Source organism: Cupressus sempervirens, chromosome 2 (assembly GCF_028749045.1).
Source record: "Cupressus sempervirens isolate cs-2001-9-10 chromosome 2, ASM2874904v1, whole genome shotgun sequence".
NCBI classification, from domain to species: Eukaryota; Viridiplantae; Streptophyta; class Pinopsida; order Cupressales; family Cupressaceae; genus Cupressus; species Cupressus sempervirens.
In genome coordinates this window covers 449,143,685-449,170,812 of record NC_143119.1, presented here as the reverse complement: position 1 = coordinate 449,170,812, position 27,128 = coordinate 449,143,685, and the positions used below count along the sequence as shown (strand labels likewise).

The following is a 27,128-nucleotide window of genomic DNA, read 5'->3' as shown; positions in this document are numbered from 1 at the left end:
AAATAATTATCAAATAAACTAACCTAACACCGAACCTATCTAAGTCTATTACTAACTTTCTCCCATCCCTAAGCTCCCCCTACACCCCACCCTACACCCTATTCCCCCCCTGCGCTTCCCAAAAACCCAGCACGTTGCCCAAGTGGGTGGGTCAAAGTATGCTGACCCCCTAGACTGAGGCGACCATGGGGATGGCAAGGAGAAACACACATTTCTTTAGTGTTGAGCATACTTTGCTTAAGTACAAACTTTAATGCCTTCCCCTCCAAACTGAGCGCCCACTTTGGTGAGAGAGATGGGGATGGGACATGGTGGCAGGGTGACATCACCCACCCCCCCCCCCCCAAAGATCTTTGTTGACTCAGTTTAAAAAGGCAAACCAAGACTGACATCCAAGGGGATTGAAAGCCAAAAAGTTTATTAGGCGAGGTAGGTATTTAGGAGGGTAAGGTAGATATTTTTCTTTTTGAAAATTCTTTTGTTATTTTATACATATATATTTATGTTTCTTTCTATTTTGTTTTACTTCTAATTTTAAATATAAATTTTCAATAAAACAAAAAGGATTTTTAGGGAATCTTTTGATTCTCTGTTACCAAAAGGATTTAATTTGTTTCTCCCATACAAATGACAGAGATTTTTTACTCTCTTGAAACACATTTTTGTTTTGTCTTAAAATTTTCCAAGTATAAAATTTTCAGTTGATTAATAACCAAGGGGGGATTGTTTTTTTTAAAGTACATTGAATAGATCTACTTGCAAATAGATAAACCAAGAGATTTAGATAATCATTTAAACCACAATGCAAGAATTGATTTAATTCCAACAATCACAAAAACTAATCTTTCATTCATAATAAAATTTTCATTTCCAACATATAAGAAAACTTGAAATTTGCCTAATTGAATCAACATCATTTCCATCCTATTTTGGATGTGCATTCATCTAATTTAAAATTATGATTAAATCACATGATAAATAATTATACTCAATCACCAATTTTATTGGCAAACCTAATTCAAAAGCTCAGCCAAGAAAGAACAGGAAGAAAACTTGGCATCATTGCCATTACAACAAGGTTTTGAGATACAAATTACATAGGATTTCAATCCTAAATTACAACAATTTAACTAAATTTCCTCCATGACCCTCATCAAGGGTTCCATAAAAATTTCTACAACACTTTTCTAAGAACCGTGGAGGAAACAGAATCTGATTAGGTGACAACAAGCATGATCAAGAAACAAATAAAACATGCATATTCATACAAGGTTTTCACAATAGGATTCACAATGAATCAAAACTAGGGAAAGGTGGATTTTTCCAATAGGAGAAGTCAAGCACAACACCAAAATAGATGCCCAATCGGGGCTATAAACCAAGAACTTTCGTTCTTCCATTTTAACATGCCATACTCATATGAGGTTTGTGTTGACAAGTAGGGGCCCATAACACCCTACCCTCTCTGCCTCTTCTCGTCCTGAGAAGAGACTCTACATTGTTGGAGTCCAACTAAAAGGACCTTTCTCGAAATTGGCCACTTTTGCCCTCTCCAAGGGTGAGTAATGCCAAAACACCCATACAAGAAAACTTCAAAATTCAAATAGAAACATGGAAGAAAAGCATTCAAGAACATGGTTTTCAATCCTTCCCAACATACCCACATACATACAAGCATTTAAACAACAACAAGGTAGCATAAGCATGAAACAAACATGAAAATTTGAACAAGGGAGATGAGAATTCCTACCTGCACAAAGAGGTAATGGAAAATGAACAAGTTTGAGTAGAGCCTTTCCCTTCCTTGCTTTAATCTTCTAAGACTCCTCTCTAAAATGTAGATATTGGGTAACGACCTCAACTAGTCCAAGAAGGGCCTCTAAATAAGCCTCAAACTCAACCACCAAAGGGATCAATAACTTCACCCACCCACCTACAAATCTAGAAGCTCCTAACTCAACTCACACTATGGTTAAACACTAAGTGGAGGTGAGGTGATGCCACTCATGTTAGCCATAGTCAATTTTCGTACAAAGGCAAAAAGAGACTTTTTGAGTGACCTCAAAAGTCAAAAAAAGGGGCTTAGGGGTTGGAAAAGACCCCCAACCCATACCCATACCCTTTGGGTATAATTATTTCATGTTTTAAAGCCTTAGGAATAGGTTTAGAGCCAAACAAAAGCTAGGAAATAATTAGGACAAACTAACAGCTCTAAAATGCAGATTAAGCACTAATCTAGATTAAGGGTGACTAAACTTGATTAAGAACCAAATTAGTAAAAGATACTAACTTAATCTGACTTAGGTCCAAGGGTTACACAGCTAACCCTAACTAGCATGCTGAAGAGCATAAACAATTTACGAGTGTCAAGCGACACTAAAAGAACATAGTTACAAACATTAACATTCACTGATCATAGAAAAATACATACATACATCTCACAATTAAAATACTTGAATTACAAACAACAAGGTTTCCAAAATTAGCACATAGAGATCAGTTTTGTTCCTCCGTTGGTTTTCTCAGCTAAAATATCTGCACACTCATTGCACACATCAGTAGTCTCGTAAAATCACATGTACATATGTATATACGTATCAGGAATCACATAAATTAAAACATCCATCTATAACAAAATTAGGGTTCCTCTCATCCTATTCAATTCTTAACCATTGAAATCTCTTAAATCAAAGTATTAATCCTACATTTACTAATTTCATCAATATACATATACATAAAACATTAACTGACAAACATCAAATATCTGAAAATAACATCAGACAACATGAAATAATATGATATGTTCAAAGCATCAGATAATGTCTCGACATCTCGAGTCGTGAGTATCAAAATGATAATGTAACAACTAAGGCTATGAAGGGTCAGGGTGAGGCCTCATACTTTCATTGGGTTCCATGCCCAATTCATGGCATTGATTAATTTGTTCTTAGTTCCTCAAATCTTTATCCATTGAAATGTACAAACCCACTTGGATCCAAATAGAAAATTCAACTTTTACAAATACATAAGGAAGTCTTTGGATGATGACTTCAATGTGGTGGTTGGAATCAGATTAGTAAACATAGTTTTGAAACTCTTACTCCTCAGATGTTTATAATCTTTTTGTCCTATTTTTCCCTTTTCATTTATATTAACACTCTTTTTTTGAGTTGTATGCAGCCATCCATTATGGGCATTTATTGTGGTCTTTTTCCTTTTGAATGTGTCTAGTAAACCTTCAACATAGCAAAAACCTCCTCAAAATATTTGTTCTTCATTATCTTATAAGGGGTTTTTACTTCTATATGAGAATCTAATAAGTCTTTTGTTGATTGTATGCACTATCTTTTGGAACAAGGTGGTATTCATACTTTTGGCTCTTTTTTGTGCCCTTATGTGTAAGTTATGAAATTTGTGTGCTTTAAAGGAAACAACTACTAATAATTTTTCTAATCGTATTTATTGCGCTCGTTAGCAATTTATTCCTCAAATGTACTGATGGTTCTATTAGTTGGTACAAAATTGCAAGTGATAATAATAGAGATGGCCATAGAAATCCATGAGAGACATGTAGTTTTTAGAGGAACTCCAGTAGTTCAACCTAGTGATAAATGCTCCTGGTTCAATTACCTAAAGTTGGTTCTCTTTCTGATACATTTTGTTCTCTTCCAGGTGTTAAAATTTTGTAGAGCTTAAAGTCTCAATGTAAATGTTACTTCTTATTACTCTATGGAAGATAATATACTCACTAATTAATTCAACCTTATTTTGTGCAAAATTCTTTCTAGCTTGCTTTCTTTTTTATGGATATGGGTAAGTATTAGGAACAATATTGTTTGGTCAAGAATAAGTAGTTACATAAATACTCTTGAGAAATTTTTTAGTAATAGAGTAGAGTTGAATAGTTTACATCTTCTCGCATAAATGTAGCTAATTTAGAATTGATCTTTTGGCAAGTGTAGTATGAGTTTGGCCTGAGGTCCTATTTCCATCAAAATTTCACATTTATCTTGGTCAGAGTTGCAATGGGGTGAGTATACAAAATTATTTTCATCCACATTTCTAGTTAGTGTTTTTCCTTGATAGACTCAAGACAGGCATGGAATCCTCTAAATTGGGGTTTTGATTTCTAGTCTCCTTAGTAATTGTCACATAAATATTTTAAGAATAATAGATCTATATTTTAGAGACAAATGTAAACTAATATTTATTTCTTGTGCATGTTTCTAGGATTTTTGTGCAATTTTTATGCAACTATGTCACACTTCCTCTCTATGCACTTGAGATAGGTATTTCTTTTTATGCACCCTAAAACTGGAGAAAAAAATTGGGTATTCTCTTAATGAAAATTCAATTGAGTAGCATTCATGTTGAATCCCATAAGAAAATCCAATGTAGTTATACTACTAGAAGCCTATTCAAATTCATTACTGAAGAAATGTGGAATTTATTGTGCTCAAGATTTTAGCCACAACTAGAGAATTAGTATTATTTTGTTTCTAGATTTGATTGTATATTTTTTTACCATCACCATTTTTTATCACACTCTGTGATTCAATTCTTTTTTCCTTTACTATACTTCAATCTCATTCTAATGATGGATAATGGAATGTGATCTAAAACATTGATGCTAAAAAAAATACACACAGTCGAGTCCAAAAAAAATAAATATTAGAAATCAATTGTAGAAATGTAGAGAATTATTCTCTAAAGATCAAAACAATGGTTTATGTAGATGGGGTCTGACATGAGAGAGGCTATATTCAAAGAGGAGACAACTAATGCACTAACGAAATAGTGGCACAATACAAAGAAAAAGAGGAAGAAAAATAGGGGGTCTAAATTCTTTGGAAGTGGGTTTCAAAGTGTTGACACAACTCCAAGCCATGGATCATCACAAATACACATGTTCCACAAATACAAATCAATGGGAGACATTGAAAGTCAAGATGTTTCTCATAAATTTTACCATTCAGACTATGAAGCATCAAAATATGAGAGTGAAGAGCCTTCTCCTTTGCCTTCTCATCATCCTTTTTCTTCCCATCATGCTCAACCAATCCCAGCTTCTAAGAAAGAGAAGACAACAAGACAAGACATTTCTACAAAAAAGACCAATGATATCATTGATTTTTCCTTTGTAATGGATTATAATGAAATAATTGCATCATAATACCATTTTCTAATAGTATTAATCAAAGATAATGATAAATAAATTCCAATAATGGTAAAACCATCTCCCACCCCATGAAAAATCATGTTACCAGTCACAATTATTGCAATTACATTCTACTATTCATTGTTCATTCCAACCATTGAATTACAATTCTTTCTTATCCTTGCAAGTTCTGCATAGCAAATTTCTAAATGATTAATATGTATGTGTTGTAACCTGATGAGGAGAGGGCATCGAATAATCTTCTTATCTATTTATTTCATTATCTTTTTATATAAAACCATTTCCATTACCATTCCTTCAAACTGTCATCACATAAAACAAATCATTTACATTTCTTGCAAATAACAATAGAGAGAAACCGATTCATGTTCACTATTATAACCTTCTTGATAGAGATCAAAAGTAGATAGAAGGAAATGTAAAAACTTAATAAAAATACATTTCCTTTAATGTTAAAGTCATCAAAACATCAATGGCTCTCTGGTTAAAATCAAAGAGCCCAAGTTCCTCTCACAACCTATTCCTTATTCCTCTAACTACTCTGTCAATCTCTCTCTGCTATTACAATAATGTATTTCTTTTAAAGACAACCTGAAATGGTTACAACCATTTACCTTCATATGTCCCTTCCTATCCATATTCAGATTTTCATTACAAATTTCATATGATCATGATTACAATAACATAATAAATAGACCATTTGACATTATGGTTCCAATGACTTAATAAATAAATCATTTTGGAGATGAATTTAAACAATATAAAATTAATAGAGGGCGGTGCCCCTGCACCATACTCCCAAACTTCAAATTTTTACATGACCTCATGGAAATGCATTGATGAGAATCTGTGCCTCTTCACCATCATTGCTTCAATGCCGCCTCTGCTTTCTTTATCTCTTTTAACTGACTCCTATCAATAGAGTTATGTTGGTTGCCTCCAATGGTGTCTTAGCCATTGCACAATCCACACGTCCATGCCGCATCACAACCTCCTATCCCTCACCTGGGAGTCCCATCATGCCTCTCTCCCCAGTCTATTGGAAACACACAAAGGACCATCCTCTCTAGCCCTGGATCATCTTTTATGATCCTTTGGTAGACCTCTCCTATCCACCCATTGCAGCTGAGTGAACCGGCACCATTATGCAACCACAAACCTCAAAACAAGAATCTAAAACAACCCAACACTACTTGGTGTAGATTCTATCCATCTACATGCTTAGAATCTTTTGAGCTTTGATACCAATCTGATGAGGAGAGGGTATTGAATAATCTTCAAATTTGTTTATCTCATTATCTTTTTATATAAAACCATTTCCATTACCATTCCTTTAGACTGTCATGACATAAAACAAATCATTTACATTTCTTGCAAATAACAATAAAGAGAAACTGATTCATGTTCATTGTTATAACCTTCCTGACAAAGATCAAAAGCAGACAAAAGGAAACATAAAAACTTAATAAAAATACATTTCCTTTAATGTTAAAGTCATCAAAACATCAATGGCTCTCTGGTTAAAACCAAAGAGCCCAAGTTCCTCTCACAACCTATTCCTTATTCCTCTAACTACTCTGTCAATCTCTCTTTGCTATTACAATAATGTCTTTCTTTTAAAGACAACCTGAAATGGTTACAACCGTTTACCTTCCCGTGTCCCTTCCTATCCATATTCGGATTTTCATTACAAATTTCATATGATCCTAATTACAATAACATAATAACTAGAAAATTTGACATTATGTTTCCAATGACTTAATAAATAAATCATTTTGGAGATGAATTTAAACAATATAAAATTAATAGAGGGCAGTGCCCCGACACCATAACCCAAGCATTTTTTGGGCACATTGGAAACTTTGAACTCATTATAGTTACCATCAATGATGCAATTATTGGAGGTCTTGCAATGGGAATCATCATAAAATTTTCATTAACTGGGTCAATAATCAAGTTGAAAAAATGTTATTCAGCTAGTATTTCTGATTTGGATAGCTATTGTTAAAGTTGTTGCATCTATTGTTTCTTATGTGTTTTTCTTTCCTCTTGTAGATGGGATGAGCAGTGCATTGGAGACATTATGTGGGTTGGCTTTTGGAATAGAGGATATTTATGTTTTGAGTGTGTATATGAAAAGATCTTAGATTATTTCCATAACCACAACAATTGCACTTAGTCTGATTTTACGTATTTGTTGGGCCAATACTCAAGGCATTTGGATAATGTAAAGAGATTTCTCAAGTTACCCAAAAAAATTGCATTTGGATGCTTCCCCAACTCCTCACATTTACAATTTATTTCCTAGTCTAGAAGTTTCTTCAAGCACAGAGCAAAGTGATGGCCATGGCATGGATCTCTCTAATTGGCTTGATCCTCCATATTTTTCTCTGTTAGAGATGCATAGTAAAATTGGGATGGGGGTTAGTGGGAGCAACAATGGGGCTAAACATATCATGGTGGATAATGACATTGGATCAATTGATATATGTAGTGTGTGGCCTATTGGAAATATTATGAAAGGCTAAGTTACTGAGAGGGGAGGGGTGAATCAATAACCAATAAAACTTAATCCATAATTAGCAATTAATCCTTTATTTAAATTCTAATCTAATTGCATGCATGAGAAACTAAAAACATTAAAGCATTCATAACAATTTTGACACACAATTTTGGTGACCCAAAAACCTTCCAAATAGAAAGTAAAACTAGGGTGAGGATGATACCCACAAGCTTTAGTACTATAGTATAAAGTTGGCCTATTAAGGCTTACAATGATCACTTTTGATGATCTACCTTGTTAGGAGCGATAAGGACTACTAGGTCCACTTTACAAAAGGATTTACAAACATATGATGAAGTATGCACTCGATAAAGAGATTTACAAAAGACTATTAGGTCTACCTTGTTAAAGGATTTTACTGATCCAGCTGTTAGGATGAAGTAGTAACTGATCTCTGATCTACAACTTGGTTTTCTGAATGAGATTCCTTTGAGTGTACAAATCACCTTATTGTGATAAATAAATCTTTGCTGCTACTTATACTATTGTAGCCCTTGAAATTCACTCTTCTTTCTTCTATGCTTGTTACTTAACTTCATATCATCATGGATGTGTCACAATATATTACATATATACCAATCCAATTTACAAATTGTAAATTTAGACACAATATAAGTTTATACAAATATTACAAAGTTAGCCAAAGTGTAGAAACTCAGGTTCTAAAGACTGACTTGATGAGGTTCTAATACTTGGCATCTACTATCAATGCTCAGCATCCTCATGCACTCGGTAGATGTAGAAGCTTGGTCCATACTAATCACTTCTAAGTAGTCTTGAACTTAGTTTGCACTAGTGACTCGAAAAATATTGTGAAACTTAGCATATAATCTAAATCCCTCGATTCACATTGCATAGCTTGATAATGCCATCACTACGAGCTCAGTATAAACCAAGTCACTTGTTCAACATTGAGTACCTCGGTTAACACTAGACTTGCATCACATCAATTGTGAACTTAATAAGCACTGCACAACTTAGTTTGTACTAGTAAACTTAGCATACACTGAGATGCTCGGTTTACACTATTGATCATCACTATAGTAGTAACTGCTTGGTGCAAACTAAAATCTATCCAAAGGATTTAGTAGCAACTATAGAACTTGGTATAAATTGAAATGCTTGGTTAACATTGTTAACTATACAATATGCTCAGTGGATGCTCATAATCTAAATAAGTGTATGTCACTAATAACAAACATTACTAGAATGTCAGCAATCTCCCCCTTTGGCATTAGTGACAAAAAAAATTATTAGTCAAAACTGAGTTCAAGAATGTTCAAGAACATCATTAGCCATTACCTTATGTCTCCAACTCGGTAGAGTATACTGTTTTTGAGATTTTTCAAATTTGGGTTTGTAAAAGATATATTTCTATACATGGATAATATGGTAATGCTCCCCCATACTTAATATACAGTATACTATACATCTGATATACAATATACATTTTCTCTACAATTTGCAATTTTCTCCCCCTTTCTCCTGACATCTTCTCCCTCTTTTTGACATTAATGCCAAGATTTATGCAATATATTTATACAAAAATTCCCAAATGTGACAAGAAATATGAATGTACCTTTAAGATAAGTGCCAAAATCTTGTCCCTATTCTACTACAACACCTTGGATGTGTGCAAATTAATCTGCACTTCTGTTGACAATTCTATCATGTGGTCAGTAATGGAGAAGTTGTTGTCATGGATGAGTTTTTTTATTGTGCAACGTGCTTCTGTAGTGTATCCATGTTTGGGAGAATCATGTTCTAAATATTTATCAACATTGATCATATTCTGGCCTCCTCTCTTAGCAATTCTACTTGCATATCTGTTAAAAATCTGATCTTGTTGAAGTGGGAAAAGCTTGTACTTGAGTCAAGTTGCAACTATTGTGCACTTTCCTTTAGATCCTCATCAATCTTTGACAATTTCTCTCTTATTTCTTTAGTGAAGATTGATGTATCATAGATTTTTCCAAAAAGTAAAAATACATTGATGTAGGAGGTCTCTAGAGAGCCTAGAATAGTAGATAATTCTACTTGAAGAATAGCAATTTGTTGAGCAATAAGTTCTAAAACTTTATTCTCAACTTTTTTCTTGACTTTCTGCAACAATTTTTGTTGTCCATCCAAATCTTCATTATATTTGTGGACTACCTCTACTAATTGATACAAAATTGGTTGTGAAGTATCAACCTCTATGCCTAAAGCCTCTGCCAAAATATTCTTAGCATCCTTAATTATCTTAAATTCCTTGTTTCTTTCCTCTCTAAGCCTTTGTTTCTTGGCTTTCTTTTGAAGAAGTTCACCAAAAACATGCATCTGATCAGGATTGAGGTTTGTGATGTCCCATTTTGGAATGACAATCTCCTCATCAAGATCTATATCTTCTTCCTTCTCTTTGCCTTTTTCCCAAAAAAATTGTGCTCAGTTGAGGCTTCATCTCAACTGTCCTTGCACTTATTAATTGCATGGTAGGAATGGAAACAATTGTAGAAATGGTTGTACTTGCTAAAAAAGTTGATACTGCACTCATTGTAGAAATACCTATAGAAGAAATACCTAATGTAGCCAAAATTGATGTAGAGGGAAGAGCTTGTTGTTCAGTAGATGAAGTTCTTGACACTCTTATCAATGAAGTACTAAGTTGGACTAGTGCCAAGATTGATTGAGTGCTTGTGATTTCAGTACTGGTCACAATCAATCCTACTGAAGCTTTCTCTAGGCTTGTTGTTTTCAATGTTTTTCTTGGAGAATGAGGAAGTTAGGCTATGACTGCTACAACAATCTTTACTGGGTCAGTCTCCTCAATATCTTGTGCATCTTCCTGGTAGCTTCCTACCCTTGTTCCTCTTCATCATCTACATTATCAAAATGATTCACCTCTTCTTCATCTTTCTCCCGATCATCATCATCATCCTTATCACCTACACTAACTACAAAATTATTCAACTTGTGAAGAAGATAGACATTCTTCCATTTGTTTGTAACATTCTTCACAACATGCTCAATATCTTTCAATAGTGTAAGACAACTATTGAATCTCAAAGTTAAATTTTCTTAATTTTTATTTAGAGATACCTTCACGTCCTTTTCATCCAAATTTGGCATGAGTTGCCTCAAGGTCTACTCATATATATCTAATGCATTTTTCATGGTATGCTCCCATCTTTGCTTAATCTTATCCATCAAAGCATTAGGAATCTGTTGAGCTAGTTGATTAGGTGAGGAATTCCACTTACCCATCTTGGATATTAACATATCTTCTATTTGCTTCTACTCCTCTGTAGTCCTGATCTCATATTTCCATTCCTTGAAGTTTGTAATGCCAGATCTTGATTCTAACTCTTTCATTCTTTCCTCAAAGGTGGGTGGAGACCTCTTGAAGATTATGTCTCCTCCTTCTTTGTCTACTTTCTTTCTGGATGATCTCCTTGTGAACATAGTAGTATATGTCTTGGTACATTTAGCAATGATTACCTTATCTTTCTTTTCAGTGGCTCTTCTTCTTCTAAATTTTCTTCATCTTCTACTTCTTCATCGTCTCCTTTTTCTTTAGTTAACAGAAGTGTGGAACTAGTTTTTAGTTTGGCAATCCTCTTCTTACCCAGGTAAACTGCCTAAGGGAGTTTGATTTCTAATTCTATTCTAGCCTTTTCCTTAGCATAGGTGCCAAAGTAAGTAGATTTATGGTCAATAGACTCATTTATCAATGCCTCAATTATGTCTTGGTTTCATCAATGTTCACCTCATATCCAAGAGGTTTTACCCATACTTTCTTGGCCTAAATGTACACTTTGTCACTATCGACCATGAAACAAACATCATCTTTGTAATATTCAACTAACTTCTTTGGAATCTAGAATCTGTTATTCATTTTCTCTTTAAATGCATCAAAGTAGTTGTCCATAATGCTTGCATAATTTTCTCCCATTTTAGCAATATACTCATTAATCTAATAAAGAATTGGTACATCTTTTCTCCAAACTATAGTACCTTTTGATGGGAAGAACTTCTAAACATAGAAAAATAAATAAGTCAAGAGTGAACCAAACTTACATGGATTGTTCTTGAAAATTTCTAATGCTCTCCATGTTCTTGTTGAACTAGTTCTATAGTAACTCGGCAAGGTTATTCTTGAACACCTTGAAGACTAAATCAATTACTTCACAAGATACACTATTCAATCTGATCAAACTATAGATTTTGTTGGCAATGACATGAATGTCAAACTTCAATTCCATGTCAGTGACATGGCTTATCTTCATTCCCCTTCCATCCCACTCAGCAAGGGTTTTCTTCTCTAGTTTAACCCGACCTAGGGTTTTCATCATTTTTGCCTTTGTCAACATGGGAAGACTAGTGATCCTATGGATCATCTTCTTGGTTATCAATATTTTTTTTTCTAACCATAGATGACCATTGTGCACATGACTAAGGATAAACCTTATCCATTTTACTTAGAAATCTTGTGGGATATGAGGAATGTGAGTTAAACCTTTTGTCTCAAGATGTTGATGCTCAGGTTTCAATACACCATCTACACGTAACTCTTTCAAACATTCATTTATTTCTAATATTCTAATATCTTGAATATCATATTTGACATGTGAATGAATATCATTAATTAATAGTACCTTTGGAGGAATTTGAGATGGCACTCCTCTTTGACCTAAGGTTTCTGCAGTTGTAGGGGTCAACTTGAAATTCGGTGCCCTCCATTCCACACATCAAACCAACATGTTTGAACCTCTCTTTGACTTACTATTGTTGGATGCCATATTTTCTCTTTAGGGAGAGAATATGAAAACTTTTGGTAACAATTCTCTCAAATTGCTTGATTCCTTAGAAGATTTCTTAGCACAAATAGCTCTCAAAAATTCACGGTGAGAAATGACTTCAATTTCACCCTTTTTATCAAATTTCACCATAGATGTTTGATATGATTGTTTTCTCAAATGATAGACTGTCATCCACTTCACTTGCATTGAATACTTAGCAGTCTTCCATGACTCGGTAACCATATAAAACTTAATTACTCTTGACCTTGCTTGGTAGAGTCTTCAACCTGACCTTGCTCAGTAAGGATAGTAACTCAATAGTGATTGTCATCTCTTACTTAGTTATCCCTTTACATATTGAATGTTGATATGGATCTTTCATCCTGTCAACTGGAATCGATGTTAGATGTCTTCTTTAGTATCCAAGTTCTAGTTCTCCTATGAGAAATCAAGTGGAAATGGTGGAGTCACCCAATTCTTGAGTGACTTGATCCTCATTGCTTAGACTTGCATTTTCAGAAGATTTTGGAACCCATTGTTCTCTAATCTATTTTCTAATGTTATCAGCTTTTTCCTTCTTTTCATCTTTAATTCTTCCAATATTCATATAGTTCTTGGAAAAATGACCAAGTTCTGTACAAATGAAACATCTTTTGGTAGTATGTATTTTCCTCATGTGATGTTTCTCATAATTCATTACAGTGTGTCCAAATTCTCCACAGTAATGACATCTACACCTAGTATTGTAGTCCCAACCAAATATAGCTTTTACAATTTGTTCTATTGGATTCAATATCTTAGTTTTGCATTCTGATGACTTGTGCCTATTCTTCTTACATTTGTGACATTTGCCTTCAAATTTTGGTTTCTCTCTACATTCATTTTCTTTGTGACCATGCTAATTACAATTGTAGCATTTTCCATTGAATTTTGCTTTCCTATTGCTCCAACATTTGTTTGATGTATGACCTATCTTACCATAGTGACTACAAGTAGATTTTTTATTCTTTTGAGTTCCTTGTGGCCTGCCTCACAATAGGTGTATCATAGTCATGCTCTGGGCCATGCTTAGGAATAATATATTCAAACTAAGGACTATTTTTCCCACTATGAGGTGCATTTAATCTTGTCAACCCAGGGACATATATTTGAAATGGTCAGCACAATATGTGCACTAGGTCTCTTAATGAGTCACTAAGCTTATGCTGCAAGAAAGTAAAATGCAAGGAAAAGAACTTACACTATTGATGTAGGAAACTAACACACTCAACTCTATGAATACTAGAAATACAATGAAAGGCTAACAAATATTCCAACTTAGTTCATCCACTATAACTATTCTCACATATGCTGCAGAAACATTCACGAAGTGCGATGCTACAGGAAGGAACTTACAACTTCTACTTACAATACTAAGAATGCTTGGAAATAAATCTAGACTAACCTAATCTAATCCACCTTCCAAGTGGGCCCCCTTGGTTGGCTTCAACTAAACTACTAACACATGATAGAAGCCAAAAACTTATTTCATTACATAACACATAGAATTGTAAAAACACAACTCATTGTAAAACTTAATAGTCTGTTCTCGTAAACTCTTTCTTCTAACTGGCTAAACTAACACACTTGGGCTTATTCCTATATATAGGAGATTGACACTTATTCCCATAATAGAAAAATAAATAACCTAGCTATAAATTTGCAAGAGAGAAAGAAGGAAAATAAAAACTCAAGGTGGGAAGAAGAGATAATGGCTTAAGGCAGGAATAATAAAGTCTAAACATCTGTTTGCCATAGGAATAAATGCAGAGAATGTAGTAAGTCTTGATAGCTCCTACATACTCACTACCATTGAAGCAAACCCTTTTTCATAGAGAATAAACTTGTAGTTGTAAAGAAAAATACCATAAGAAAGATAAAATATTATGATATCATAGTGTACTTACACATAGATGACTTACTAAATAGTACACAAGTCTTTTCAACCATACTAAACTCATGCTTCCCCTTCCCACTCCCTACATTTCTAGTGGTTCGAACTTCCATGATTAACTAACTAGCTTATATACATATATATATACATACATATATATATACATACATATATATATACATACATATATATATACATATATACATATACATATATAAATATACATATATACATATACATATACATATATACATATATATATATATATATATATATACATCTATACATATACATACATACATATATATATATAGATATATATATATATATATATATATATATATATGTATATACGTATATATGTATATAAGCTAGTAGTAGTCGCCATGCACATGGAAGACATGATAATATTTTTTATTTAAAATATTAATTTATATATATAGAAGTAGTTTTCTAATTTTCTATTTTTGATAAAGTTAGTATTGATTTATTTGTTTATTTTTATGGTTAGGGTTAAGATTACAGTTAGAGTAAGAGTTAGGGTTAGGGTTAGGGTTAGAGTTAGAGTTGAGGTCAAGGTCAACATTAGGGTTAGGGTTAGAATTAGAGATAGAGTTAGGATTAGGGTCAGGATTATGATTAGAGTTAGAGTTAAAATATTAATTAATTATATATATATATATATATATATATATATATATATATATATATATATATATTCACTTATTTATTTATTTATAAGTTTTTTTTTAATTTTCTATTTTTTATAAAGTTAGTATCGATTTATTTTTTTTATTTTTATGGTTAGGGTTAAGATTAGGGCTAGGGTAAGAGTTAGGGTTAGGGTTAGGGTTAGAATTAGAGATAGAGTTAGGATTAGGGTCAGGATTATGATTAGAGTTAGAGTTAAAATATTAATTTATATATAAGTATTTTTCTAATTTTCTATTTTTATAAAGTTAGTATCGATTTATTTGTTTATTTTTATGGTTAGAGTTAGGATTAGGGTTAGAATAAGAGTTAGAGTAAGGGTTAGGGTTAGAGTAAGAGTTAGGGTTAGGGTTAGGGTTAGAGTTAGAGTTGGGGTTAGGGTCAACATTAGTGTTAGGGTTAGAATTAGAGATAGAGTTAGGATTAGGGTCAGGATTATGATTAGAGTTAGAGTTAAAGTTAGGGTTAGATTTGGGGTTAGGATTAGGGTTAGAATTAGGGTTAGAGTTAGAGTTAGAGTTAGTGCTAGAGTTAGGGTTAGAACTAGGGTTAGGGTTAGATTTAGAATTAGAGTTAGGGTCAGAGTTAGGATTAGAATCAAGGTTAGGGTTAGAGGCAAGGTTAGCATTAGGGCTATACTTAAACTTTGGATTAGCATTAGGGTTATATATAATCATTATATACTTATATACAGTTGAAATAAATAGGAGCTTTTTTGTGAAATTGGATGTTATTATTCTCATACATAGATTAAAGGAGAATTATATCTCAAAGTACAATTATTTAGATAAAGTAAAATGACAAAATTGGAAGATATGAATTCACTACATGGAGAACATTTCTCCATAATGATGTAAGTACATGACATATTCTTCAAAGATAAAAGTTGTATTGCGACCTTCACTTGTTAATTGATCATTGTACACTTATTTCATCATGGATGGAAACACATCTATATTTGCAGTTGCATTATGAACAAATCTCGTAACATCTTCCATCTCAATTATCTAAACTTCTTGTACATCATCAATTGCCAGAGCTGCATTCTCAAGAGCTATGAGCATAGTTATACAAGACTCTTTAATTATCTGCTTGCACCTATCAAACTCTATTTCAAGAAAATGGTTGGACCCTATGGAAGATATTGGGCTCATGTCAAAAATCCTTAATTCTCTGTCAGAAGCTACCATTGCTGAAAGAAAATATGATATAAATTTAAAATCAGAATCATGTCAATGATACTTAATTGGAGGGATATAAATTTGAAATCAAAATGTTTTGTATAACATAATAAGTGAAGTAACATTATGAAGTGTAGAGTATATCAATGTAAAAACCATATTGCATTGAAAACTACAATGAAATTTTGTGTATGGAAACATGACATTATAATGACCATTCATATACATTAAAGAATAAGAAAACATAATTTTGTAGCATCTAGTACTAATGCATTGTTTCAAAGTAGTAAAGCACAAATGTGACACAAAAAAGAAGAATAACTAATTATGAATTATTACAGCATTGACGTTCAAGGCTTCTCAATCTCATTTCCTCTACCTTCCTATTTGAAAGTTGCTTGCCGCTTTTCATTTTTTCATAGTGATCATATGTAAATAGTGGCATTATTCTCAATCCTTCAATAGACTTTACACGAGAAATAGTCACAAATGTTAATCTAGCTCTTTCCTTTGGAACTATATTGATTGTTTCTTTTTGAAAAGTTAGTCCTTGTGATTTGTGAATTGTCAATGCCCGTGCCAATCTTAATGGTAGTTGGAAGGCACTTCCCCTCTGTAATGGGGCTATAGGAACTACTTTTGGATGGTGGTTATCAAATGGTATTCCAAAATAATTATCAAATTTGACAATGACATAGGTTGGTGGTTGAGGAGGATTGGTTCCTGGTCTATACACAATAATTTGTATATATCTCAAAGCTCCATTGACAAGGCCAGCTTCTATCCAAAGATTTGTAATCAACATCACCCTGGAATGTTTACTAATTAATAACTCTAACTCAAGTTCATCATTTGAACCATCTTCAACTATGTTATCATTCCTTGTCTTAGTTGCAAGGTTGCATGCAACAGGGTACCTCAAAGAGTACAACATTCTCCTATTATGATTATGGACATTCTCATTGGTTGAGAATAAATGTACTTATTTTTCAAACCCATCATTGGTTAGAGAATTAAGCCGTATATGGATCCTCATCATAAGAAGATTCCAAACATCTATCTTAGGATTCACATCTTTCAAATTTCTTAAAAGTTCATGAAATCTTTGCTGATCATTTTCTTGACCATCTTGCCTAAATATTTTATCTAATGTAACCACTAATTTGAATTTTTTCCACAATAATTTGGCTAGCATATGCTAGTTTATCATTGATTGGAGGTAATTGACCAAGATCACCAACCAAAATAATAAAAATTCTTGAAAGAAAGAAAATAAAGATTGAAAAAATGTATTAGGAATACTATAGATGGATAGTAATAGTAAATATTAGTTGATATAAACAATACACTTAAAAACAAAAAAATCTTTAGCTACAAAACTTCTATCAACATTTTTTGGGAATGCTTGTCTGAGGTGAGAATCTATATTTTCCAGCAAGTTTTGACCAATGAAGCTCATTTCATCAATCAAAATATATCTAATGTATCAATTTCTTCTTGAAAACTTGTAAGTCATGCCCCCTACAGTTGAGTAAAATATTTTATTGATATTCACAACTTTGAATAAATTGTTTAAGCTCCTATATTGAAAGTTGCTACTCCAATCGATGCAAGTAATAAAAGAGGACAAGGATTTTGCATTGCATCCATACAAATAGATTGATTGATGGCACCAATTAGATAAGATTTTCACGTTCCTATAGTTCCTTGAATTATCATGCATATAGGGTTCCCCACCTAATTGCTATGGTAATGTGTCATAATAATGTCAATGGCCTTTTGTTGGTTTCCACTAAGACTGGTAAAGTTGATGCATTCTGGAATGTCATCATACATGATACATTGATGTTTCTTCATTTCAACAACGAAGTCGATAGCCGCAACAACATTATCTTCACATTGATATTCAATAGACCAGTTTTTATTCCTGTCAATATCTCTTCTTCCCAACATGTCTATTTCAAAAACTTCCATGTGTTTACCATGATGCTATCTAGATATGATTTCCCATTCATGCTTTGTGGTATTTTATTGAGCACGTACAATATCTTCTTCATCTGAGCCACTTGTAGCTTCATCATTTTCTGGTTGCTCGGCTCATTGAACATGCCAAGGAGTATATTGGAGTGACTCCCAATTGGCCACTATAGTATCATCAGTATCACCAATTTCCCTTTCAATGTCATGAAAAGGTTTGTACAACAACTCAAATGAAAAAAATCAACCCATTTGTTGGAGTCTCATGGAGGAATCGATATAAACCTTGGAAAAACTTTAACTATAGCTGCTATTTCTCTTGGCCCCCATTTGTTATCTCCTCTTTTCTTTGGATTGTATATCCAAGATCTTGCTGCATCAATTAATGTTATACCTTCCATAAAAAGGGGTCTTTTTTAATACCCTTGTATAAAAGAATTTGTATGATCTTCTTCATTATTCTCTATATTAATTGTTATAGGTTTGAAAACTTCAAGTGAAACATTTAGATTAACAAACTTTCTACTACTCTCCATAAGTGGAAGTTCTAACAACATATGACATGTTTCCTGAGCTCCAATGTCTCTTTCTATAACTATTTCAGTGAGAAGCTTTATATATGCCCTTGTTGTAAGATCATCAGGATTTTCCAAGTTTGATAAACGCATCAACATTTGTTGATATGTTTCAAAAAAAAAAATTTCTTTTGAAGCATACTTTGCAATATTCTTGATAACTGCATGTCTAGAAAGTACAGGTTGCCAATCTACATTTACCCTCCAAAGTTGCAAGATGTGTCAATTATGTGTGTTAATTCTATCATCATTTCTTGCTAGGTCAATTTTTTTAAACTTGTTTGTGCATCCTCATATAATCTAGACCCACCCAGATTCACTAGCCAAGGAGCATTATACTTTAGAGGTATAAAATTATAAGTTTCTATTGATGTACATAAATGATTGATGTGTTAAATAGACATAAAACTCTAAATCCATAGAACAATTACCTAAAAACCATTCTTCCCCTCTTTTTACATAAGCATGCACCCTCCTTACAGATAGTGTGTCTTTTGACATAGCTCAATATCTCTTCATAGTCTTGATCAATATCCATCTATGCTAGTTGTGTAGTATTTTTTAGACATGGATGTTGACCAAAATGTTGAAAAGTCTCAAAATAGTTGTACAAATTATAGTTAATCATTAATAAAATTTGTCCAAAATAAATTTTTAATCATCATAACATAGTGAGATATGAGATAATATCATTCAAAACATACTTGTATATTTCTTTTGTGTGCATCATGTCTAGGATTCCATGCATGAATAATGGAGTGAAAATATCTTTTAGCACTTTCCCTCTCTTGCTCATTTGACCAATCAATAGTGTCCATGTTTGGTGCCTTCGAACCATAGAAATCCATGCACATGAGGTGAACCTCGTTGTTGCCACTCATATGTACACCAGACGTCTTTGACTCTCATACCCTTTTGAAGTATTTCTTTTCTAAGCATTGTATGTCTGAGATGCATGTGATGTGCAACAATGTGAGCATAGTCAATGATATTATGTCTTCTCCATTTTTGAGCCTCCTGCAGATCAATTGGTGGTGTCCCTAGCATTAATGCATGTAAACCAGGCCACTACATGTCTGATGCACTAAATGTGAAAAAAATTGTAGGAGTTCCTAGTTGGTGAACCAAGTCTATCAATTCACCTTTACATTTAGCCCAATATGACCTTGTGCCCCTTAGACTTGTTCCAAACCTCATCAACCTATCAACCAAATTATTATGTGGCATATTATCCATATGTTCATGTAACTCATTTATTGTAATTGGTAAATCTCGTAAATTCATTTTCACAAATACAAATGATGAACTTTGTGCACGATGTTGCATTATCATGTTTGTCATAAAATACCTGAACCTTAGATGTTTACCAAAATGATGATCCCTATACTGACTTAGATGTTTAGAAAATTCATGAAGATAAACTCTCTTCATTCTTGGATCTTCCATCAGGAAATAATGTTGGAAAAGCCATATCCAACAATCCCAATGTAACATATTCATTGATAGGAGATGCACCTATAGCTGGCCAATCAATTAATTGAGATGAAACTGAATCAGAATTGTTAACCCATGCATGAATTAATTCCATTTCTCTTTGAGCATTGGGTGGTTTAGAGGCCATAGATTTAGTATGGTCAAGTATATTACCTTCATCTACCTCCATGAGTGGACCAAAAAAAATGACCTCATTTGCATCAGAATCAAACTCCATGTGTATTGTCTTCAACCTATTAAAAATATTCTCATCAAAAATTTGGTCCAAGTCATTAAGAGCACCTTCATTGATTGTAACATCTACATAAAAGGGATCATTTTCTACTTTGTACCTCAAAGCTCTATACACACGCTTCCTATTTATAGTAAATTTTATAACAGGTGCCAAGTTGATCCCATCTACAAACTATAATTATTGGCAACTTATCAATTGCATGCAGTAAAACTTTGGATACTTCTTCAACATGTTGAGGAAAACATATAGAGTTTCCCTTGTACTCGTTTTAACCACTAGTTTCATGTGTAACTTGAAGTATAGGACTAACATGTGCAATCAACATCTCTTCAACTTGGGTCAAATTTTCAAGCACTTTTGGTTGAGATCCAGGATCCATATGGTTTAGAGAAGAAAATCTATGAATACCTCTCTCTTGTCAACACTTATTACATAAAGGACCTTCAGAAGTATGAGAAAATTTCATAAAAAGATATGATTCCTAACAAACATGACACATACTTGGAGTCTTCGAACTATCTATTTGATGCCTAAACTGCATCTGAAATCCTCTAAAATCAGTATTAAGAAGACCATTTGGGTTTGTAGTGTTTTCCATAGTTCCTTCAACATTATAATTAATGCTCCTAACATTTCCATGTTGTGGGGTTTCAGATACTCATTGTACTAAGCTGGGATTTTTGTTTTGAACATTCAACTCAATATTTGCATTAGGTGGTTGGTTGTGCCTTTCAATCAGTTGGCCATAATTTTCTTGACACTTATTTTATGCTTCATTTTGAAGGAGAAGGATTTGAGAAGAATTCTAACATTGTATATTTCTTCCATCTCTTTGCTGCATTTTCAATTCTTCAACTATTTGTTCAACCCTTCTTCTAATATGCCTCTTTCTATCTAATTGGTTATGCCTTGTCCTTTGTTCTTGTCTTTAGCTTTCTGTTATTTTTACTTGTTGATGTCTACGATAGTCTCTTTGGTATTGTCTATGATATTCCCTTTGGTGTTCTCTTCTCTGCTCCTTTAAGTGAAAGGTTAACCTTGGTCTCACCATAGCTAATTATGTGGAAATACATTAATGTTAGGAAAATAAATTAAGAGCATAGTTTTATGAAGAAATAAATTAGATTATAAATTAAACAAATACTTTAAATTAATGTATGTTTTTAGGTGGTGTATTGATATTGAAAAAAGTAGTTAACTATTGTACATGAAATATGTAGCTAAATATGATCCTTATTTGTATTTAGTTGTTCAATATACATAAGTTTATGAAGAAAAAACTATGCACTAAGATAAAGAATATTATAAAATCAACTTATAATGTAGAAAAATATGAGTGATTCACAAATGTAAGAACATGAAAGAGAACTTTTATTTATATAGAGAACAATTACATATTCATAAAATCCAAGAAGTATTATCTACAATACAAAAATAATGATAATAAGAAATGGTATATCTTTATATAAGGTGATGCATGTGAACATAGAAAGGTAAAAAAATTAATCAATTCCATTGCCGAGGCCACCATTGGCCTTCTATCTAGTCGAACCTTGGCCACAGGTTTGAAAGTGAATATGGTTTCAATGTTATAGTATCATGAAAATACACTTCACAAAAAACTTCATGACTCAATGGGGTTTTAAATATAACCTCCACAATCCCTTGCCACTAGTAATCATTCTCTCTAACTTCAACAAAATCCCCCACATATATATCATGTGGTAATGGAATTGCAAGTGGTAGGGGTCTAATACATTATATTGTAACCTCTTCAACAAGTGGTACTCTAGTCAACTTGTCCGTAATGAAATGATCGTACTGAAAATAAATGATTCGATCATTGACATTTGGCACAATTCCAATGATTGTGCCCTCAAACCAGGCACCCCAATACACCTCTTCAAAAGAGCATATTTCTACCTTCATGTCATTTAGCTCCTCCATTCTACCTTCCTTAAATATGAATACAATGAAATTGAGTTTTCAATGAATAATTTTAAAATAACTATAAATGACTTGTATAACAATATTAAAAGGTTAATCTAATCTAACATTAATTGAAACATGATTACAATAAAAAAAATTATATTAAAATTTAGCATTTCATAATAAATCTAATAATAATATACAAATTTTTTTTTAAAAAAAGATAACATATAATTCTAGCATGAAGAAAAATTTAAGTGCCAACACATCTATAGAATTAGACTAGGATGTTTCTAAATAAGTTTTTGAATTTTAAAGTAACATTCTATTTAATGCTTTGATTTAATCCCATCATTAATTTTTCATAGAATTCGTAAAAACCAAAGTATAATATACAAAAAATATATATATAATAAATAAATATATCTATTACTAAATTTTTGTAAAGCACAACATAATATAAAATTGTAAATAATTATATTATAACAGAATAATTAAATTCAATAACAAATATTTCTAATTTTCTAGCTACAATTTCTTTCAACCAAATAGTTTAATTCCTTTTTTAAATGACTTTTTAGGATGTGATATCTTTAAATCAAACATTCTAATTTGATACAAAAATATGTCCTCATAAAGCTCCAAAAAATAAGCTTTTATTTTCATTCTAGTTTAAAATATATACTTCAAAACTTAACATTGCTTGTTATTTTTATTATTTCTTATTAAATTAGTTATTAAACATTCATACTCTATAAATTTAAATTAAAATAATTTTTATCAGGATTTAAAGTTTTTTTATGTGATTTTTGGAAAGATATTAAAAAGACTAAAAAATAATAATATTAGTACATGTGTATATATGTATTTTTATTTTTAAAACTAAGAAGGATAATTGAGCATACAATAAAAGTATAATGATTATTCAACACTAACAAAACATATTCAACTATGTCCACTTATACATAAAAATGCATTAAATTATAAACCAAAGCCTACAGTGAGCATTAAAGTCCCCTATAATATAATCTCCAAGGATATGCGCAAGCACCCTGATTAGATATGATTGGGACTCGTGGACTATCTAAAATAGGCCACAGCTGTCAATTTCTTGGGCTGAAACTTATATTTAGTATAGAAGAATGTTGAAATTACATAACAAGCAAAGGAGATTTGGCAAAGTAACAATAATTACTTGTTAGAAAAACATTGCATGGGACGGTGTACAAGCACTTTAGCCTCCATGGATGAGCTTAGTAGGAGAATAAAGATGGACTGTATCCAAAATTGCCTCTTTTTTCTCAATGTTGGCTACTGCAGCGACTCAAACGCACCCAAATTTGTTGTTTTTTTTCACAAGGCCTTGTGATGTGTGTGTCAACAAGAGAATTGAATGGAGTTGTGTGAGAAGGGAATTTTTAGAAGTGGGTGACACTGATTAAGATATTTAACAATAATGCCTAACATACTACTCATATGAAGGATGACACAATTATGGACACTTTTTTGTTTTACAATTACATTTTGTTTTAAAATTTGTAACATTTATTTCAATAAAGTAACAATAATTTCTTTTAAAAATATGGAACTGTCATTGGAGTGTATACCATAACTCCAAACACAATCTTCTTCTCTTGCTTATGTTGATCAGCAATTCAATACCAACTCTCTTTTACAGTGCCATGCATATGGAAGAAAATGTAGTAAGATTATGCATAATGGAATACACTTTCTACAAACAACATTAAGAATAAGTAAACAAATAATTTTCAAACAACAAACCTATACAAAAAACTAGATGTCAAAAGCTGAGAAATGGAAAATGTCGATTGAGAACTTCATATATATAGAAGCTCCAGGCATTAGTCGATTCATTAACCAACATAATGTAAATCTCCTTCTCTTGCATTCAACAGTTGGCAAGTAATGGGAATCCAAGATATGAATTGTATGAACCTATCCAAGATATGAATCATATCAACCTATTAAGGGAATGGGATTATGAGTACGTGAGGCATCTTCCTCTTCATTTCCATTTCTATCTGTTTCATATTCTGCATGTGTTTCATTTTGTCCTTGTGATTCATATCTCCAAACATTGTAATCTAACGGAATTTGTGATTCAAGACAAATGTGATTGTCTGTTTCAATTGTAATAACAAATAGCCTTCCACCATTGCTTTTCAATACATTTTTATTTTATTTTGAGTGGCCTTCCATCACTACTTTTGTAACTACAACACATTCTTTTTTGTTTACACAGAAGATTCTATCGGCATATTCCTGTGGTGGGAATGCTTTTTCCATTGTAGATGCCTCTCGGCATAGTAAAAAGTTAGAAATAAAAAGCTAAATTCATTGATTGAATGTAATTTTATGACTACAATTATAATCACTAGGAGGTAATACTTGCATTATTGCAATAAAGAAGGAATGCAGTTGTATTGTCATTAATTTTTAAAATGATAAGAAAAATATATAATACAGCTTGGATGAGGAGATTTCTCCACGATGTCACAAAGAACCTCAATGAAATGCCCTTATACAATATTGAAATAAAATTGGAAACAAGTGCTACATAATGACTTACTACTTCCCTTAATCAATTTAAATATAATTTTAATTAAAATATATATATACATCATTTAACTTTAATAACTTATATCAAAGTGTTGATAAAATAACGTTTAATTCTATAATATTATTTGAAAATGATAATATTTATCAATGCATAACTAATATATAATATAAATTAAATTAAATATATAATATCATATTATATATTAATAAATTTTTTATTTGTATTATAATATTCTTTTAAATATATATTACAAATAAAGTGTATTGTTTTTTTAATATATAATTAATATAAAAATAAAAAATCTTATAAAAATCTTAATTAACGTATTTTTTTAATTTTCAAAAGATTCAAATATTGACATATTAATGATGTATAATCATTCTAAAATCTCTCTAAGTACAAAAACTATACAATATTAATCTAATATTTATTTATTAATGATGCAACAAATATTTGTATAATATCAAATTTATATCAAATTTATATGTTTCCTTCTATATATATATATATATATACACTTTATCAGCTACCCTTACATCTCCTTTTGGGTGTAAGTGCTAGTGTGTGATATTTGAGCAAATTGATGTGATCATTTTAGTTAATTCCAATGGTAAACGTGCTTTGACAGATGTTAATTTAGCCAATCAAAGCTTTCCTCATAGCGAGGTAGCGTTAAAGTTGTGCAACATGGCTTGAAACATTCCCATTGCATTTGATTGAAGATTTCAAAACTTCCTTCGAGCATAGCTTATGTATTGCACCACAACAGAAGTCTGGCGAACTCTACATGCAAATCAATTACCAAATCTAATAATAATTTTGCCAATTAGATGGATTCCATTATCAGATCTGATTAGAGCTTTGCTAATTACATATTTTCCTATTTTGACTATGAACTGATAATTATAAAAGCTTAGATCTGATCTATGAAAGGGAGTCCAGCAAGGAGCCAATCTGTTTGATCTCATTGCTGCTTGTCCATGAGGGCACAGTGGAAGCACCACGCTATCTACGGTGAGATTTTCAAACAATTTGTTTAACCATTGAATATATCCGACTGGGGAATGGTGTTGTATTTCCTTCTCACAAATGCGCTTAAGTATGGAAAAGAAAAGATAAAAGATGAAGACGGTTGCAGTCATCTGCCAGTTCGAATGGATTCCTGCAACCACTTGCATACAACAAAAATGGAGGGGGGGATTGAATTGAATCAAATCACAAAGTCACACGTGTGAGATTCCTATCAGTAACTAATGCTTCACTAGAAACTGCAGACCAAAGCTTTTCCCATGAACTGATGCTTTATGCATTCCTCAAATGGGATTGAATTGCAAACAAATGTATATTACCCTTACCATGACTGTAACAAGGTAAAAGGAATTCATCATTGAAGTTTTCTCCGAGGTTGCACAGTAGCCATAAAAAATAATTAGGCTTTTTCATGGACCTCCATTTTACTTGGTTCCACACTATTTTGTCGGATGACCACTTAGAGGCATCATTGGACTGGGGAAACATGGCAGGGGGTGGTTCCATTTTGATTGTTATGGGATGAGAGATTCATTGAACAAGTTCTACGAATTGGGTGCATGTCACCAACTGGGCAGATGAGTTAGAAGATAATTAAAAATCAACAACTATTAATTAAGGGGACATTACAGACACTCGACCTTAGATAATAGTTCAGCGGTTTTCCCAAGATAAATTGTTGTTTCTTAGTGTTCATTTTTTTTTTTGTGGTTTATTTTCAATTCTGGTATGAAACTTTAATAGGATTTGGATGTTGATAAAAGTTGAAGATATTTGTAGATCTAGTCATGGCAAATCTATGGCATCATTTTCATGCTTTGTTTGACAAGGGTTTATGGATAAGCTAGAGCTAGGGTTTCAAAAACCCATTTTGGTGATTATTACAATTTTGAAGCTGAAAACAATTTCTTATGAGGGAAATTTACAATTAGACTAATTCTTGAGAGCCATTGGAGTTGAAAT

At 32.3% G+C, this 27,128-nt stretch overlaps 1 pseudogene; it reads left to right on the top strand.

Annotated features, from left to right (window-relative positions):
- LOC149572991 (MLO-like protein 10) overlaps positions 1–5,173 on the top strand; it is a 32,476-nt pseudogene extending 27,303 nt beyond the window's left edge.
- The last annotated feature ends 21,955 nt before the right edge of the window (positions 5,174–27,128 follow it).